Source organism: Rana temporaria, chromosome 7 (assembly GCF_905171775.1).
Source record: "Rana temporaria chromosome 7, aRanTem1.1, whole genome shotgun sequence".
Taxonomy (NCBI): Eukaryota; Metazoa; Chordata; class Amphibia; order Anura; family Ranidae; genus Rana; species Rana temporaria.
The window spans coordinates 47,372,190-47,386,011 of record NC_053495.1 but is presented as its reverse complement, the minus strand read 5'-3'; the positions used below and the strand labels follow the sequence as shown (position 1 = coordinate 47,386,011).

At 39.5% G+C, this 13,822-nt stretch overlaps 1 protein-coding gene across 2 annotated transcripts in view; it reads right to left on the bottom strand.

Moving 5' to 3' along the window:
* SLC6A1 (solute carrier family 6 member 1) overlaps window positions 1-12,806 on the bottom strand; it is a 198,858-nt gene extending 186,052 nt beyond the window's left edge. For both annotated transcript variants that reach the window (XM_040359318.1, XM_040359317.1), the window contains exon 1: window positions 12,614-12,806. The gene's annotated coding sequence lies outside the window, so the exon portion shown is untranslated. The remainder of the gene's footprint in view (window positions 1-12,613) is intronic.
* Window positions 12,807-13,822: the final 1,016 nt, after the last annotated feature.

Here is a 13,822-nt window from a genome sequence, read left to right as displayed (position 1 = left end):
AAAATCTGATGGAATTTTTTGTCGGAATTCCGTTCAAGCTGTCTTGCATACACTCTATCAGATCAAATTCCGACCGTCTAAAACACGGTGACGTAAAACACCTTTTTGACCAAATAATGGCAATAAAGTGTCAAGCAAATTTTAGTCACATATATTTCTGTTTTACAATAAATGCACATTCGGAACATTTCTACAGTTGTTAGACAAAATAAACACAAAGATAGAATATATAAAATAAACAGAGTAATGCCCCGTACACATGATCGGAATTTCCGATGGCCTAAAATCCGATGGAATTTTTAGTCGGAATTCCGGTAAAGCTGTCTTGCATGCACACTGTCAGACCAAATTCCGACCGTCCAAAACGTGGTGACGTAAAACACTACAACGAGCCGAGAAAAATGAAGTTCAATGCTTCTGAGCATGCGTCGACTTGATTCTCAGCATGCGTGGGTTTTTTCTCCTTTGGAGTTGCACACAGACGATAGGAATTTCCTATAATTTTTTTTTTCATTGGAAAAAAATAAAACGCATTCTATTTCTAAACACAGACGGAAAAAAAAATTTCATCTGAAATTCCGATCGTGTGTATGCGGCATTACTTTATTATACGCTATCTATTATATCGTCATTTAGCAGTATAAATAGACAAACATTTATTTCAGTAGATGTGCATTCTTCTCACAATCTGTTCCCTGTATAGCAGAACTTGGGAGCTCATATAGTAGCTGGTTTGGCATACAGAACAGCAGAGGTTGTTGATTAAATGGAGTGAGGAGAGCTTTATCTATGGATGGTCAGAAAATCAGTGGAGGCTAAATGTAGAATGTGATAGGATTGATTTACTAAAGAGACAGCAGTATATGGCTTCTAAGGCAACCTTCGACATTTTCACCCTGAGTTTTAATGGGCAGATAATGTGCTATTCTCTCTTATTTATTGGATATTGATTTTTTTTCCCCCTTCAATCATCCCTGCATATCCAAGGAGGCTCTTTGAGACATTGCTTATATTTTCAAGCGTTAGCTATTGCCAGTTGAATTCTTAACCTTAGCACCTTTATTTTCCTTAAAAGCTGGCTGTTGCACGTCTATTTATTTAAAGTCTTCAAGAGCGATTACCTTTATAATGTACAGCAACTTAATTTATTTTAGTGTAAATTTTATATAGACCATTCCAGCCAGTGCCGGGACAAGGTTATCTAGAGCCCAGGGCGAACATGTCAAACTGCACCATCAAAGATTAATGAGCATTATGTGTCCACAAAGCCCCCCCCCCCAAAAAAAGATTAACACAAATCTGCATGCTTACCCCCAAGCATAAATTACCCTTATTCCCATAACAGATCAACCCCTCCTGCTGAAATCCCCCATACCAACAGAAATCTTTGCCCCTCATCCGCCAACTCCCTCAACGCAAGCAAACCCCACCAAAAAAAATCACCCCTCCTAGCACAAATCTTCTTACCCTCAAACTTCCCCTCCCACTTCAAATTTCTCCCTCACCACACAAATACTCTACTCTGCGAGTGACTGCTTAGTCGCACTCTGAAAAGCAATCCACTACTGTTCAATTTTTCAGAGAATGGGCAAGTTTGAACTGCACTAAGACTTAGGCCCCGTACACACGAGGAGACATGTCCGATGAAAACGGTCCGCGGACCGTTTTCATCGGACATGTCTCCTGGGCGCTTTTGGTCTGATGTGTGTACACACCATCAGACCAAAATCCCCGCGGACAGAGAACGCGGTGACGTAGAAGACACCGACGTTCTCAAACACGGAAGTGCAATGCTTCCACGCATGCGTCAAATCAATTCAACGCATGCGCGGGATTTCGGAACGCTGGTTACACGTCATAACCAGCGGACATGTCCGATTAGGTGTACTAACCATCGGACATGTCCGACGGACATGTTTCCAGCGGACAAGTTTCCTAGCCGAATGGCCGATCAAACAGGTTTGTCGGCCATTTGTTGTCAAAAAGTCAGATCGTGTGTATGGGCCTTAGGGGCTAGGCAGTAAATGTTTACCAGTTTACGCATTAAAGATGTCTTCTCCAGAAGCAACCTTCTATTTCACTAAAGCTGTGCTAAGCTCTTGCATGTAAAACCCTTACACACGTTTGGAATTTCCGATAAAAAAAGTCAGATGGACTTTTTTCCATCGGAAATTCCGATCGTGTATGGGCCCCATCAGACTTTTTTTCCGTTGTTGTTTAGAAATAAAACATGTTTTATTTTTTTCCGATGGAAGAAAAAAAACAATAGGAAATTCCTATAGTCTGTGTGCAACTCAGACGGAGAAAAAACCAGCGCATGCTCATAATCAAGTCGACGCATGCTCGGAAGCATTGAAATTCATTTTTCTCGGCTCGTCGTAGTGTTTTACGCCATCATATTTTAGGTCAATCGGAAATTCAGATCATGTGTACGGGGCATTACTCTGTTTATTTTATATATTCTATATTTGTGTTTATTTTGTCTAACAACTGTAGAAATGTTCCGAATGTGCATTTATTGTAAAACAGAAATATATGTGACTAAAATTTGCTTGACGCTTTATTGCCATCATTTGGTCAAAAGGTGTACTGTCACTGCTCTAAGTACTATGAGTGGTTAGGTGGCAATTCTGCTTAAAATGATCTAGCCAAGAGAGTGTTGATCAACACTAACAAAAGAGAGCAATCCATAAAGGAGGGGGGGGGATCAGGGGAGAAAAGTTAATGTTAAATTAATATAAGTGGTTAATGTATATAATAATTGCACACAATTCCAATGAGAGAACGCTGTCTGATCTAGAAATATTCTGCAAGAAAACAAGAGCTGTGCCTTCATATTTGCATTGTAGAAATGATTCTAGTAAAAATGTAACTGCTGCATAATTATGGCTTGTTTGACTTTATAGTCCCACGGGCCAGACGTTGCAAGCCTTTAAATTAACAGCACAATGTGACATTCATATTACAAATTAACCACTTATATAGCAGAAAATATTTTTTTTTAGACTGTGGTCTATGTGTTAGTGTATTCTTGTACCCCCCGATAAGAAAGAGGTAGCAGAATGCCAATTGCACGTTTTTCCACCTTTAATCATAGACATAGTAGGCTAAGCAGGCCCCCTTTCTATCCTGACAATGTAAGTTAAAAGTCAAAATAATTTGACAGATTTGTAAGTTATAGCTTTCAGGGCTGTTCTCAGTGCTGCACATCTTAGATTGTAAGCTCTAATGAGCAGGGCCCTCTGATTCCTCCTGTAAAAAAATTGTATTGTAACTGTACTGTCTGCATAAAGTATGCAGTGGCCGACTGGTGGGTTCTTCTTTTGGGGGGGGGGGGGGCGGCAAACAAACAACACTCCCAGCTTCGCTCAAATAGCACCCCCCCATGCATGCAGGCGGTCTGGCACTTACGCGCTTGTGTGGTGGGGTTGTGTTTTTTCCTTTCCTGTAGTGTGGGCAGCGGCGGGTCCAGTGTCCACTTCCTCCGCCGTGTGTCTCCTCCATCGCCAAAGCACTAGGCATACAATAGGATTGCCTGACACTTTGGCCAATTAGGAAACAGGTCTTACAGACCTGCCCCCTGATTGAGGAACTTTAGTGTGATAATAGCGACAAATTTATTTATTTGGTCACACAACTGGGTGGGCTCTGAGTGCAATGCTAGACTATTAGAGCCTCTGGTTCTGATCAGGAAGTTCAAAAAAACACCCACCCGCATTGGAATCCATGGTCCGGCGCCACTGATATGTAGATCAGGGGGCCAGACGCATGGATAGGGGAGGCGGCACCTGTGCGCCCTCTATGGATGAGCCGCCACTGAAAGTATGTCTACATAAAGGTCAGGCAACAATAGCTGTTAGCATAGTCAACTTCTTACACTACAAGGGGCTGATGTTGTAGATAAAAGTTATAATTGTAGTAGCAATACAAATAATAATAATAATAATAATAACAACCACCTTAATGTTAGCAAATGTCCTACAAAGTTTTAACTCAGGAGAAAGTCTGGGATTTTTGACTGTATTTAGCAAACAGGGTTAATTTCAGTCTGAAGCAGAAGTTGAAAGGGCAATAAATCTACACTACTATGTTAATACAGTGAAGACCGTTTCTGTCTTTGGAAAACTGGGAACACTATCCTTAATCTTCTTGCCCTGCCATTAGAACTACTGTATTTATAGGCATATAACACACACAGGTGTATAACACGCACCTTCATTTTAAGAGGGAAGTTTCAAGAAAAAAAATTACATTTTAAATAAAGAACTTTGAAGCAAAATAAGGGTCAGTGCCCATCAATGCAGCCTGATCAATGCCCATCTGCAACCTCGCCATTGTCCATCAATGCAGCTTAAAGCGGTAGTTCACCCTCACCCACATGATTTTACCATCGAGACAGGCATTGTAGCGCGAGCTACAGTATGCCTGTCCCGATTTTTTTAACCCCGGACTCACCTTGTAATCGGACATCGTAGATTTCGGCTCCCGCGGGGAATGGGCGTGCCTATGGAGAGGGAGGATGATTGACGGCCGGCCCTGGCACGTCACTCTCCCCGAAGACAGCCGGAGTAGGTCTCGGCTCTTCACGGCGCCTGCGCACAGGCTATGCGCAGGCGCCGTGAAGAGCCAAGCCTATTTCGGCTATTTCCGGAGAAGCGTGACGCGCCAGAGCCGGCCGTCAATCATCCTCCGTCTCCATAGGCACGCCCATTCCCCGGTATCTTCGATGAACGATTACAAGGTGAGTACGGGGGTAAAAAAATCGGGACAGGCATACTGTAGCTCGCGCTACAATGCCTGATTTTATGGTAGTAGAAAAAAAAAAAAAAAATTCCGTTCATAGGGTGAACCCCCGCTTTAAACAATGCCTATCTGCAGACTCACAATTGCCCATCAATGCAGCTTGATCAATGCCCACCTGCAGCCTTACCATTGCCAAGAATGCAGCCTGATTAATGCCCATCTCACCTCAGATTACTGCTGACTCAGAGGGGACAGGGAGGGGGCGGGATGAGCACCGTCAGATTACATACAGCAAGAATCTCACTGGTTCAATACTCGCCCAGGAGAAGGGACTTCCCATTACAGAGGCCACTGAGTAAACAGGAGATTCTAGCTGTATGAAATCTGACGGCTCGTCCCACCCCCCTCCCCGTTCTCTTAGAGACAGCCAGAATTGCAGTATCGGCGTATAAAATGCACACACTATTTGCAACCAATTTGCAGGGTCAAAAAGTGCCAATAAATAGAGTAATTATTGACAGGTTGTTTTTAGCACTTTAAATGAAAGTTAGGGAGCAATTACAGGTGACAAGTGAAATGACAATTTTATGCTGGAATTATTTATCTGTACTTAAGTCAAAAAGTACACTCAATTTACCTTAAAGCGGGAGTTCACCCGAAAAAAAAAAATTAACAGTAGATTGGGCCTAATTACGGGAAGCAGAATCGGGTGTTTTGATTAAAATCAATGCAGTACTTACCTTTTTTTAGATATATGTTCTCCCGCCGCTTCCGGGTATGGTCTTCGGGACTGGGTGTTCCTATTTAATTGACAGCCTTCCGACGGTCGCATACAGCGCGTCACGAGTTGCCGAACATCGGTGCGACGCTATACGGCGCCTGTACACCGACGTTCGGCTACTTTCGTAAACTGGTGACGCGCTGTATGCGATAGTCGGAAGCCTGTCAATCAAATAGGAACACCCAGTCTGGCAGCCCATACCCGGAAGCGGCGGGAGAACGTCTATCTCAAAAAAGGTAAGTACTGCATTGATTTTAATCAAAACACCCGATTCTGCTTCCCGTAATTGATTTTTTTGGGTGAACCTCCACTTTAATATACATTATCAGTAACCCATTGAAGCCAGATTACAGAGAGCTTCTCACATGGCGGATGGGTAGGTCTTCTTCCTGAGTCTGTTATGTACAACTTCCTCTAATTTTTAGTTGTGTAATAAGTACATTTCAAACTAACAATGTAGGTTTGACGCTGACTGATGCCTGTGATAAAGTAACTCCATTTAATAAGGACCCAGACAGATTATTCTTCCAAACAAGGCAGCAGTCTGAAACCTTTTTTATTATGTAGAAGAAGTTGCTGCTATCAAGCAGAAACATGTTGCATGGATGGTTGTGTACTGCACCTAGCAGCCATGTTGCATTGGGCCACAGCCTATGTTGACTGCGTAGAAATCCAGCTTTGACTATAGCAATGCCTACTGTTAGTAGAATCCAGAAAGGCAGCACTACTCCAAGGTTCCAGTCATCCCCTCCAGCCCTGGTTATCATTTGCTGGCAAAAGGAGACCATCACCACTCCATGCGCTGTCATTGTAACAAACCAAGGGCCCCCCCACTTAATGATATCACAAATCTCTACAATTAAGCCTATGAGGGTGAAACACATCAGGAAGTGGTTCTTGGGTGGAGACTTCCAGTGTGCTTTGCCTGAGTAAATTTTTTAACTGACAACATCAGAGTGTGGCACAAGACATAACCATCCCTAGATAAAAAGATGGGAAGTCATAACCAGGTAGACTATGATTCTGGTATGTATTTCAAGGCTTAATTTTTCATTTTAACTGAAACAAACCTTGAACAAAACTAATGCTTCATTCATACGCCAATAAAGGAACTCATCTACCCTGTTCTTCCCAAGTCTATATAAAAAGAAAACAATATATCCTACAAACGCTGTTGTATTTGCAGTAATTGGAACAACTATTTAAAATAAAATAGTTACAATCACAGAAGCAAATTTCTGAAAATGTGTTTGTAATTGTAAGCCATTTAGGCATTCTAAAGGTGGCATGTTCTTTTTAAGGCGATAGGAGCTCTACTATCTATTCTTACCCATCATGACAGATTTAATATGCCAACAAATTTATAAACATTTTAAAACATCGTAAAAAAGGAACTGACTATACAAACCTGGCAATACTTTCCATGCCAATTAAAGTCTAATCAATCACTAGCCAGTGTGTGTCAAACAGGCAATAACTACAGAGCGTATTTAGGAATGTATTCAGTAATGGCAGTGAGTGGGAAGTATTACCACTGTACTGAAGTCAGAATGTTCTTACATCTTTCATCTGAGTTGTACTACACTATGTACAGCCAGACATATTAAGAAAGTTTATTGCAGTGCCCTTGCTGGCACTGCAACCTCTTGTCAAATGATTTTACTTGCCTTCATAGTTGCAGGTTTAGACCCTTAAAAACACAATATATTCCTGCAGCTAGAAATGTTTAAGGGGGCTCTAGAGCTGGAAAGTGTTTGGATACTGTCCAGCTTTTCTATTTGTCATACATCTTTCACATCATGCTGTCAGTCACAAAGATCAATTACAATTACTACAGTGAATCAATCAATAAATAGGTGCATGCTGTGGCAGAAGGAGATAACATATTGCAGTAATAAGAAAGTCATGTATTACAGTGCAATTCAATGAGCCTATTGTCCCTAAACCTCTCTGATAGATGTCACATTCACCTAACAGACTCTGGCTGCATAGATAACAAACCAGACAAGATTTCAGTTATAATTGCAAAATGTGTTTATAATCATCTTTTGATAACTGGTGCATTTGTGTTTTGGTATGAGACGATATAGGCAAGCTTGAAAGTATAGATTGGTCTTTAGCACATGAAGTTCCAACGCCAATAAACTAAGTATTGATGTATATTTGGCATTGGTGAATATCACATTTAGGGGATTTTGGTGTTCCAATCTTTCCAAAGGCCTAAGACAAAGAAATGTATTCTAAACTTAACCCTTATAAGCCTTAACTTTAAATCTCAATCTTACCCCTGAATCTAATCCTCAATGCTTACTCCTACATTTCCGCCTACATCACTGTACACTACTCATCCAGAAACCACTTGGTAGTGGTGGCAAACTAACATCATAACTTAGCTAGCCACTTCTAACACCCATTTGCAGTCTCAGGATAATTGTTACATCACCCATGTAGCCTGGAGAACAATGGGGGAAGGGGGAGGGGAGTGTGTAAATGACAGCCGACAGGAAATGCTGAGCGATGCTTCCTGTCACACAGCTGGAAGAGAATTTAGCAGCATCAGTAGTAGAGCAAAAGACAAAGACAGTGAGGAGTAAATGAAGGATGGAAGTCCCCTTACCTACTGAAAGCCCAGATAAGTGAAATAATAGAAGCTGGAGTTCCACTTTAAGCGTTAACCCTCATCTTAAGTCCATAACCTCAATACTTAGCCCTTAAACATCCATTACTGTCTTCATTTGTAATAAGAGTGAGCACCACTAGGCTGACCTCCATGCAGACTACTCTTCAGTTAAAAAAGAAAAAGCTGGTCAACAACTTACCCCAACCCTTAGTTAAAGGCTTTAACTACATCTAGGATGATTTTCTTCAATTACATTTTTCACATATTGATATATGTTTACATTATCTATGTAGATTACTGGCTTAGGCCATGCTCACACTTGTTTTGACAACCCTTTCTGTGCAAGAATGGCCAATATATTAGGCTTGGAGCTCCAAAAGGGCAGAAATATCTCCAAAGGTTTTAAGTTAGCATTAGCCAAACCATTGTTGGGAAATATAATATTTGTAGGCAATAATTCACAATTCCAAAATTACCCTTAATCAGTTAGGTCATTAGTATTAGTCATTGTTCAGGGCACACGGGGTGAGCTCTATAGTGCAGACAAAGTTACACATGTATACAGGGTAACGCTCCCCAATACTTAAGCGAGAAAATAAAACCCTACGTCACCAAGTGCGTGCTGCGGTCAACCAACCAAAACCTTCTCCAAATTCCTAATTCCCGCTACAAATCAAAGGGAGAACGTAGATTTTCGGTCCAAGGACCACGGCTCTGGAATGCTCTACCCACTACCATCCGCTTGGATGAAAACCATCGGGCTTTTAGGAAAAAACGAAAGACCCACCTCTTCTGAAAGACCGGTACGACTCTGGATGCCAAGCGCCTTGAGGCGATTAAGTTCACATTTGTTGCGCTATACAAGTTACTCACTCACTCACTCACTCATACTAATTTCCAATGAGCAAATAGTAAACACTAGTAAACTGTACTACAACTTCTTAGCCACTAAACCATCTCTGAGTGCATTGACATTTCCGGTCAGTCCCAACTATGGTTGTTAGTGCACCTTCCAGAGCTTGGTTAAGCTCAAAACATCTGGATTATGCAAGCGTCCCTCTCTGTGTATAGCAAACCTAATGCTATGTACAATCACAGCGTTATGAAAATAGGATTACAGATTTTTTTATAATAATTTAGAATTAGATAAGATATTTTCCAGGAGAATAGCAATTCTTTCATGGCAAAACTCACACGCCAATTTTGATTGAAATAAACAAATAATATATTCTGGGTTCTGGGATTTATTGATTGCCAGATTATGTAGAAACTACATACATATTCAATGGAAACAACAAGTCAATAAATATAGCAAAGTGGAAAGTATGGGCCAGATTCACATAGATCTCCGGCGGCGTAACATATCTCCTTTACGTTACACCGCCGCAAGTGCTTGATTCACAAAGCACTTGCCTGTAAAGTTGCGGCAGGGTAGCGTAAAGTCCACCGGCGCAAGCCCGGATAATTCAAATGATCCAGGTAGGGGGCGTGGATAATTTAAATTAGGCGTGTTCCCACGCCGATCATACTGTGCATGCTCCGTCTCGAAATTTCCCGCCGTGCTTTGTGTGAAATTACGTTGCAGTGACGTCGTTTTTAGAACCTCGACGTGACTCACGTCCATTCCTATTCACGGACGACTTGCGCAAAAAAAATAAATTCAAATTTCGACGCGGGAACGACGGCCATACTTTAACATGGCATGTCTATCTATACGCCACAAAATAGCAGCTTTAACTTCACGCCGGAAAAAGATGACTACAGACGACGTAAGAGAATGCGACGACCGGCGTATCAGTAGATACGCCGGCGTACTTCTTCTGTGAATCTGCCCCTATGTGCTTTATCCATTCCTACTCAATCCATCAAATGTGTAAACTGTGGACCTGATTGTTATAGGATTTTAAAGAGCACATACATTACACAAAAATGACAACACAATCTGTGAATAGCTATAGAGAACCCTAAGACATTCTATTCATTGAAGCAAATGTGTATAGGAAGAAGGCATAATGGAAGTGTTTCTCATAGCTACAAGTCAACTGAACCCTTTAATTTTATACCCAATACCTGAAAAAATGACAATGCTGGAATAAGCTTGGTTGTTGTGTGAACTACCTTTCCCCCCTATTTGTACTTGTTTATTTCCTCCCACACTGATCATCTCTGCTGCACAAAGAGGTGAAAAAAATGTTTTAGGTACAGATGTAAGTTCTTTCAACAGCTGCTTTAGAAATGGGAACAATCAACAGTTTTAACTGATATGTAAACCATTAAAGATGTTCTTTAAAAAGCATGCAATGGCAAACCAGCATCAGGTGCAATGTGTGTTACAATAAATTTTGCAAATAAATATAATAAATTATCTTTTTTCAATTAAGATTTGATTTTGTTTTACAGAGCCAGAAAGGCAACACAGGCGTTAATTTTCTTATCTGGTGCTATTTAGAATGCAAATAAAAAATGAGTTAATAAAGGTATAATTTTCTTTTGCATACATAATTTTCATTGCTGTAAATTTTGTGCAAACAGCTGAATTCAATCATTGAAATCAGAAGATGCCTACAGTATAGGTATGAAACATATATAGATTAACAAATGAACAAGTATAAAGACAATATGGTGGACAAATCTATGAAGCTACAGGTGTACTAGGCTAGCTTCAATGATGATAACACATACCCTTCCAACTGATACAGAAATACAAGACACAACCTTACTAAAAGCCAAATAACACCATCCAAGGTGTCTGACGCTGAATATCTAACTGGCAGACATTTTCAAGAACCAATGGAAAAATCCAAAAATACTAATATCAATGAGTCAAAGACATTGGTTCACCAAACCTAGAAGATACTTCAACAAGAAAAGCTTAACGTTCAAAATAAAGTTTGATGTTTCAGTACTAAATTCCGATTTGCTTCAATGTCATCCCAAAACAAAGAAGACCACCATTCCATGTCCTTGACGATGAGAAGCAAAGCATTGATGACCTTGGGCTTTTTGTAGAAAGGGATACATGTCAGAAGCAATAACTGACCCAGTTTATTTTAAAGCAAGCATAGACTGATGGTCCATGAAGTTAAAGTAGATACATATGCATACCTTAAATGCAATATAATAATAACAGCAAGGAAACCTTGCTTCTGCAAGCTGTCATATACATTTGCATACATTAATTGAAGCTGATCATTTTCTAAAAATTCAAACATTAATCCCCTAACATAAAAGCCTTTTCTAAACGTGGCTGTCGTTAAATGAATTTAACGATGATTAAAAGCTCTACTGGATTTTTCAATGCTTTCATGAAATATATATGCTTGGGGTATTGAAGATACATGCCAATACCTTCAGTACTCCGCGCACAGCTCAGCCAAACCAGTCTCTGTTCCACTGTATTAAAATGAGCAAGACAAACAGCGCAATCACAACAGACAGAACAACTAGCACAGACCTAATCACTTACATCCATAACTTGGTGATGGTAATGCCTGCACTTGCAACCCTTGTAAAATATTAAAGACTTTAATATTATCTCTTCCTTGGACTCTACTTCTTCTAATAATACTGACCATATAGAAAAGCACTGACGTTATACCGCATAGGAAATTTTGTTATTTTTTGCTTACGATTCGGCGCAAACTGAATTTATTTTACCTAAAACATTTAATGTCACCATAACATTTATGCATTCACTGTTGCTTTAATATTATGCGTGTCAAACTGTGTTCTTCTATACAGAATTACAAAAAAAAATAAAAAATTAAAGGGAACACATAAAAAATTTATCAAAATAAAAATAGACACTATTTGGTTGTGTCAACAGCAGTTTTTAATTTGGTTATTTTAAATATGGTTGTAATAAAAATAAAAATAAAAATTATAACTGTTATTTTTTTTTTATTAATTAGAGTGCATGGTTTTGAAGTTAGGTACACAAATATGTATGTAATACATGAGCAGTGAAGTTAGTTTGCATTCATTTACATCAATGTAAAGGTTAACATTCTAGCAATTGAATTTTCCCGAAAAATCCTGGATGTGTTAACTTTAAAACATTAGAATGTCACAATTCACCCTGCCAGGCTGGATTCCCTACTAACACAGTCTCAGCCAGGATTTGAACACCTGCAAAGGGAGAACAGCGCACCTATCACATCTGTACACTTTCAATCTCATACACTTTCATTTTTTCAGGCTACACTGAATTAAATCTTCACATGCAATGTCCAGCTGGGAGAAATAAATTAGATTGTCATGCAAAACGAAAAAGCATGTAAATGTTTTTGAGACTGTCTTCAATATTCATACCTGTCTTATCTCATTAATCCTGCTACAGTCACTATACATGTAAATACATTTTCCCAGCATAAAGCTGAGTGAATATAAACACACTGTATAGAAATTATGTTTTTTTCTTTAAATGCAAACTTTTTTTTTTATCCCATTGATTGTAAAAGAACTCCTACCTGATATGGATGTGTTTGTCCAGCCAAGGCTCATTTTTTGATCATTTCTGCTGCTCGGAGTAGATATTCAGCTGTTCACAGCAGCACATCAGCACAGCACAGCCCCAATTCAGCACAGTCTCAACCTCCACATCAACATTTAGACACACCTCTCCCTCTATGTCATCTGCTACTCTCTGCTTCTCCAGAGTAAATGAACAGGACCTGAGCTGAATAATGGATACACTCACTTTCCTCGTCATACATGAAAATTCACACACATATTTCATTTTCCTTTTGTCTGCAGAAAGCCTTCTATTGGTTTTACAAATGAAAAGAAAAAAATAAATCATCAACCTTTCTGCATGTGGGCTTTTTTGTGTTTTTATTTTTAATATTTTCATTTTGTTTTATTCATTTTTTTACCTGACTGCTGGTGTGATTTGGTTTCAATGCAGGTATCATATTTAAAATGTCACGTTATCAAAATACAAAAATGAATATGCAATATTCAGTGTTTCAAAAGGTTTTTTTTTTTGTGTGTGCCAATTATACCATATATATATATATATATACTATATATATATATACCATCATGAACATCGGGGTATTGGCTGAAAAATGCAAACCACATTCTTTACCTGAATTGTAATGCTGCTTACAGGTTATCTCTGGCAGTCCAGTAGATTTATGAAAAGGTCAAAATGATTTGGATTTGTTGATGATGACTACATGCAACAAAAACTATCTTTTAATAGGAGGGTACTTTATTATTTTAACATAAGATTTTGTATCTATCTATCTATCTATCTATCTATCTATCTATCTATCTATCTATCTGTCTGTCTGTCTGTCTGTCTGTCTGTCTGTCTGTCTGTCTGTCTGTCTGTCTGTCTGTCTGTCTGTCTGTCTATCTATCTATCTATCTATCTATCTATCTATCTATCTATCTATCTATCTGTCTGTCTGTCTGTCTGTCTGTATGTCTGTCTGTCTGTCTATCTATCTATCTATCTATCTATCCATCATTATCGTTTATTTTCCTTTCACTTAACTTCTACATACTCTCAATCATCCCTCCCCCAATTTTTCTCCCTCCTCCCACCTATACTTTCCATGTCCCTTTCTTCCTTTATGCCTTGTTTCCTCTCTCCTCCTCCCCCCACCCATTATATTTTCTTCAATTTTCTTCCCTACCCCCTTTCTCCCCTCTACCTTTGTATTCCTCCC